The sequence below is a fragment of the Bos grunniens genome, chromosome 17, assembly GCF_055505025.1.
Source record: "Bos grunniens cultivar Pamir isolate PY7600 chromosome 17, Bosgru_T2T1.0, whole genome shotgun sequence".
Lineage (NCBI taxonomy): Eukaryota > Metazoa > Chordata > Mammalia > Artiodactyla > Bovidae > Bos > Bos grunniens.
Genome location: NC_141181.1, coordinates 19,786,063 through 19,791,515, shown reverse-complemented (window position 1 = coordinate 19,791,515; position 5,453 = coordinate 19,786,063). Strand labels below are relative to the sequence as shown.

The 5,453-nt window shown below is 39.3% G+C and overlaps 1 protein-coding gene across 1 annotated transcript in view; it reads right to left on the bottom strand.

Annotated features, from left to right (window-relative positions):
* SLC7A11 (solute carrier family 7 member 11) overlaps positions 1-5,453 on the bottom strand; it is a 639,869-nt gene that overhangs the window by 187,993 nt on the left and 446,423 nt on the right. The gene's annotated exons all lie outside the window — the stretch shown is intronic.

The window sequence follows — 5,453 nt, the reverse complement described above, 5'->3', positions numbered from 1 at the left end:
CCAGCAGTTCTGTAATTAGGATGTTTATAAGAAGCCTTCTAGGTCACCTTTGTTCTTTCTTGGAGGCATTTTCCAAGTAAAGGAAGAGAATGGATCAAAGACTTGATGCTTAAACCTTCACTTCCTACTCAAGAAACTGTGTTCACTGAAGCTCTGCTGAATCTTATGTGCATCCAACAGTTAGGCAGCTATGGTGAGCCCACTCCAGTACTCTTGCCTGGAAAATCCCATGGACGGAAGAGCCTGGTAGGCTGCAGTCCATGGGGTCACTTAGAGTCAGACAGGACTGAGCGACTTCACTTTCACTTTTTACTTTCATGCATTGGAGAAGCAAATGGCAATCCACTCCAGTGTTCTTGCCTGGAGAATCCCAGGGATGGGGGAGCCTGGTGGACTGCCGTCTATGGGGTCGCAAAGAGTCAGACACAACTGAAGTAAGTGACTTAGCAGCAGCAGCAAGATGTAGTTCTATATTTGGTTCAAGTTCAACAATATTAGGGGAGCACTGAAAATGAACTCTTACTATCAGCTTCAGGTTACCTATAATATGGAAATCTAGAGTTTTAATGTCTAATATAGAAGCCACTAGACACATGTTGAGTCCTTGAATGTGACTGGTTCAAATTGAAATGTACTGTGAGTATAAAATGCACACCAGTTTTTGCAGAATTAGCATTTAAAAAAGGAATGTGACATATTTCACTGATAGTTTTACATTAATTACATGTTTAAGTGAAAATATTCTGGATATGTTTTGTTAAATAAATTATTAAAACTAATTCCATTATTTATTTTTACTTTTTTAAATGTGACTACAAGAGCATTTTAAATTACCAATGTGGGCTTGTCTTTTGCAATTCACATTATATTTCTATTGGGCACCACTGGCCTAAAATATCCTAATTCAAATATACTTTTTTTGTTGTTAAAATTCAAAGCCTCTTTTTGATCTCTTGAAATTCTAAGATTTTACATTTCCATGGCACTTCTGCCAATACTTCCTCTATACACACTATCTCTGTTTTGCTCTATCCCAGCTCAGCCCAAAATTCATAACCTTTATCAGTTATTGATTTAAATGAAAGGATTTACAAGTACAGAAATGTTATTGACAATTTATGGGCCAGAGTTGTATCTTAAGATCTCCTGCATTCTCTTTGCTTTCTTACTTTTTCTTTTTATTCTTTGTTCATTCTTCCTTTTCCTCTCCTCTCTCCTCAGGAACAAAACAATCTATCTCTCTTTCTCCCACAAAGCAATTTAGCAGGCATGGTATTTTGTTTAAGCATGCTTTTGAGGTCTGTCTCTTTACCTGTCTTCAGGTAAAAATTTCTCCCCAGGATAAAGTCTAAGGAATGCTTTTTCTCCTCATCTTTTTATTCTTGCAATACAAAGATGAAAGCCACTGGGGAGATTTTTAAGTGTGTTCATAATCTAGAGGAGGATACAGAGAAGTAAAACAAAAATGAAAATGGAATATGAAAAGAGCCACAATCAAACTTTGCACAAGATGCTTTGAGACTATAGGGAACCAACAACACGAATCGTTAATTAAACAGATTGACAAAAGCAATCACAGCTGCATCATTTTGGCTACATTCACCCTATGCTCTAGCCAAGCAACTATGTGACGTTCATCATTCACTCTATCCCAAATTCTCTACTCTGGAGATTTTCATATTTTAATACAATTCTATAACAAACACCCTCATTTAAATAAAACCCTATGGGAAAAATGTGAGCATATGACTCAAATAAAAGCACAGTCATTTTGATTTTGGTGACAGATGCAGGGTCCCACTTATTCACTCCTTTTTGCTATTGTGAAATAGGTAACCCCTAGAGGGACTTTGAGGAGTACAATGTAAAAACTATTGCTCTGTTGTCTTGGCTCCTGAGATATTCTCTTCAGCAATTTTCTAACAAAACCTTTTTCAGTCAGAATTGAGGGCTTTTCTTCCAAACATCCCTAACGTCGGCTTCTTGTTGTTCTTCCCACCCTCAATTTCTTCCGATGTGTTTTCTTCCAACATGGCCTCAACTCTGCTGTCTAAAGGCTGAAAACATCCAAATCTAGACTTCCAACACAATTTTCATCCAGGTTTCAGGTTCTGATAGCAACATGTCTGCTAGATAACTAGGTATCTCTTGTTGGCTTGAAGTTCCACAGGTACCTCCAGATCTACGTGCTCCACACCTCACATGTGAGTTGACAATTAGCATAACCTGAACAATTCTTCCTCCAGTATACCCCATCCCCATTGATGGCACCTCTGAAAGTCTGCTAAGTTAAACAGCTAGGAGTGTTTCACTTTCTCTTTCACTTATTCCACACCATCTTCATAAATTACTGCTGCTGCTGCTGCTAAGTCGCTTCAGTCATGTCCGACTCTGTGCGACCCCATAGACAGCAGCCTACCAGGCTCCCCCATCCCTGGGATTCTCCAGGCAAGAACACTGGAGTGGCTTGCCATTTCCTTCTCCAATGCATGAAAGTGAAAAGTGAAAGTGAAGTTGCTCAGTCGTGTCTGACTCTTAGCGACCCCATGGACTGCAGCCTACCAGGCTCCTGTGTCCATGGGATTTTCCAGGCAAGAGTACTGGAGTGGGGTGCCATTGTCTTCTCCATCATAAATTACTAAGTCCTCCTAAATATTTTTTCAACTTGTCCCTTGTGGTAGACAGAATAATGACTCATCAAATATGTTTCCATCTTTATCCCTCACACCTGTTCATACATGGTAAAAGGAACTTTGTAAAGGGGATTCAGGTAAGGATTTGTGAGATGAGGATAATAATACAGGATAGTATTATCTGGGTGAGTCAATCCCAATGTGAGTCATTATAAGAGGGACACAGGAGGGTCACAGTCAGAGATATGATGACAAAACAGAAGTCAGAGTGATGCAAGGAAGAGAAAATGAAGCAAGGAATGCAGGAAATCTGGAAAAGGCAAAGAAGCAGATTCTCCCCTAAAGCAACCAGAAGGAACACAGTTTTGCTGATATCTTGATTTTAGCCACTTAAGACCTATTTCAGACTTCTGACCTCCAGAAATTTGCATTGTTTTAAGCCATTTAAATATGTGCATGGGTGCTAAGTTGCTTCAGTCATGTCTGACTCTTTGTGACCCTATGGGCTGTAGCTCACCGGCTCCCCTGTCCATGAGATTCTCCAGGCGAGAATACTGGAGTGGATTGCCATGCCCTCCTCCAGTGGATATTCCTGACCCAGGAATATCTTGCATCTCTTATGTCCCCTGCATTGGTGGGTGGGTTCTTTACCACTAATACCACATGGGAAGCCCCCATTTAAATATGTAGTAATTATTAGCACCACTGTATTGCAGCAATAGAAAATCAATACACCCCTTTATCTCAGTCTCAATGTCCACAGCTCTGGTTTAGTTCTTGATGTGTCTTGTCTAAAAAACTGTCAGAACCAATTTACTGTGATTCTTCTTACATGCTAGACTCTAGTCTCTACCCACTACGGGGTTTTGTGAAACTTCCCCTTGCTTCCCCCAAGGAATCATATAAAGATTGTTCACCAGTGTTGTATGTCATTCCATGTGACCTCTGCTTACTTCTCCAGCTTTATGCTTTTATACCTCCCACAAACACCACTTGAGGTCCTGTAGTAGAGAAGAACAAACTTGATTCCATACTGGATCTGTTCCTTATTCCTAACTCTAACCCTTGTGTTCTGTTGCCTGTGCTTAGTCATGCTGGTCCAGCTCCTTTTGTAAAAGAATGTTACCTAAAGCCTGAAACTACAGAATGGCCCCATTCTCAAGGCTCTAATCTTTAAAGGAATAACACTTTTCCATTCATATAGAGATTAAAAAGTTGCAGACAGAGAATAACATAGGAACCCCATGACCTGACCCATGTAGACAGCTGCAAGAACAAAGGATTCCTGAAATAAGGAGTGTGCAACAACCAGCCACACTCCCTCCCCTTTTTGTATAAAATAAGCCTGAATTCTAACCTAGGTAAAGATGATTCTTTGGAACACTAACCTGCCACCTTCCCGGTCTATTTGCTTTCCAGATAAAGTCGCTCTTCCTTTCCCCAGCAGCTTGTCTTTTGATTTACTGGCCTGTCCCGTGGTGAGAAGCACAAGCTTGGAGCCTAACATGGTCTCTGTGCACTCTGTACAATTTCTTCCTCCATGGCATTACACACATTGCACCCACTAGCTAGAATGCTTTCCACAGTCTCCACCCTCCCATACCCCCTTTGCCTGGGTAACCTTTAACGCCAGGTTGATTCATCACCCCTCCAGGATCTCATCTCTATTCTCTTTAGGTGGGATTTGGTTTTACTCTTAAAGGCTCCCATAAGCCCCCCATGCATGCCTCTATCCAGCCCTTATAACACTGTCTTAAATTTGTTTATGGGTCTCTTTTTCACTGTTAATTAGTTGAGAAAAACAGTACACAACAGTCAACTATGGCACACAGTAGTTGCTTTTCTATGTTGCATAAATTTAATTATTCCATTAAACTACATAATATTGTACATCTATGCAAAGACTAGTTTCTAACAAAGGGATGGAAATAACTTAACAGCAAATTGGAATATTGAGAAACTGTGATAGAAACATATGTCACCAGTGAGAGAAATCTTAACGCATGTTATAAAACATCACAACTCATTCTGTTATTTATAACCTGGAAAATCCATCTAAGATAGGAAATGGTGTATAAAACAACCCAGGGTTGCAATGGTAAATTTCTAGTTTAAAAGTAGAAATTACTTTTGCATTGGTATGATGCAGATAAGACTCATATTTGCTCAATGAAGGAAAAAGATTTTATAGGATAAGAAGTAATTTTAAATTGATATTCATATTGGAACTCAAATGAAAGTCTCTGGAATGATCTCCCTTTGCCATATTTATCTTATTATATAGCTGAAAGGTTAATAAGCCCGTCTCAAGGCTTCTTTTTGTTGCTTCATTTAGTATGGAGTTAAATTGTGGAGACTATTTTATGATTCATGCGATATTAGTATTTGAAAATTATACTACCTGGAAACTTCAGATGATTAGGTCAAAAATTTGGCCAGGCAAGCTGAGAAGTGAGGAAGTTTGTTCTATGCTTCGTTTTTCTCTGAAACCCAGAAACAGGAATGAATTCCCTGGATAATGAAGCAGAAGATTGCAGTAATCCACAAAGGAAATGGACTTCTCTTGCTAACATGGCAAACTCACCATCTTTATTCTTCTTAATGTTTTACTGTCTTTTATGGATGACAGATGCATAAGTAACTAAAAAATTGATGGTAATTTATAACATGCATTGACATTTCATTGGTACAAACATTTCTATTACAGCTCCTCAGTATCAATTTAATTTCCTGTAAAACAACCCCCTACCACTGGACAAGGAAATGGCAACCCACTCCAGTATTCTTGCCTCAGAAATCCCATGGACAGAGGAGCTTGAG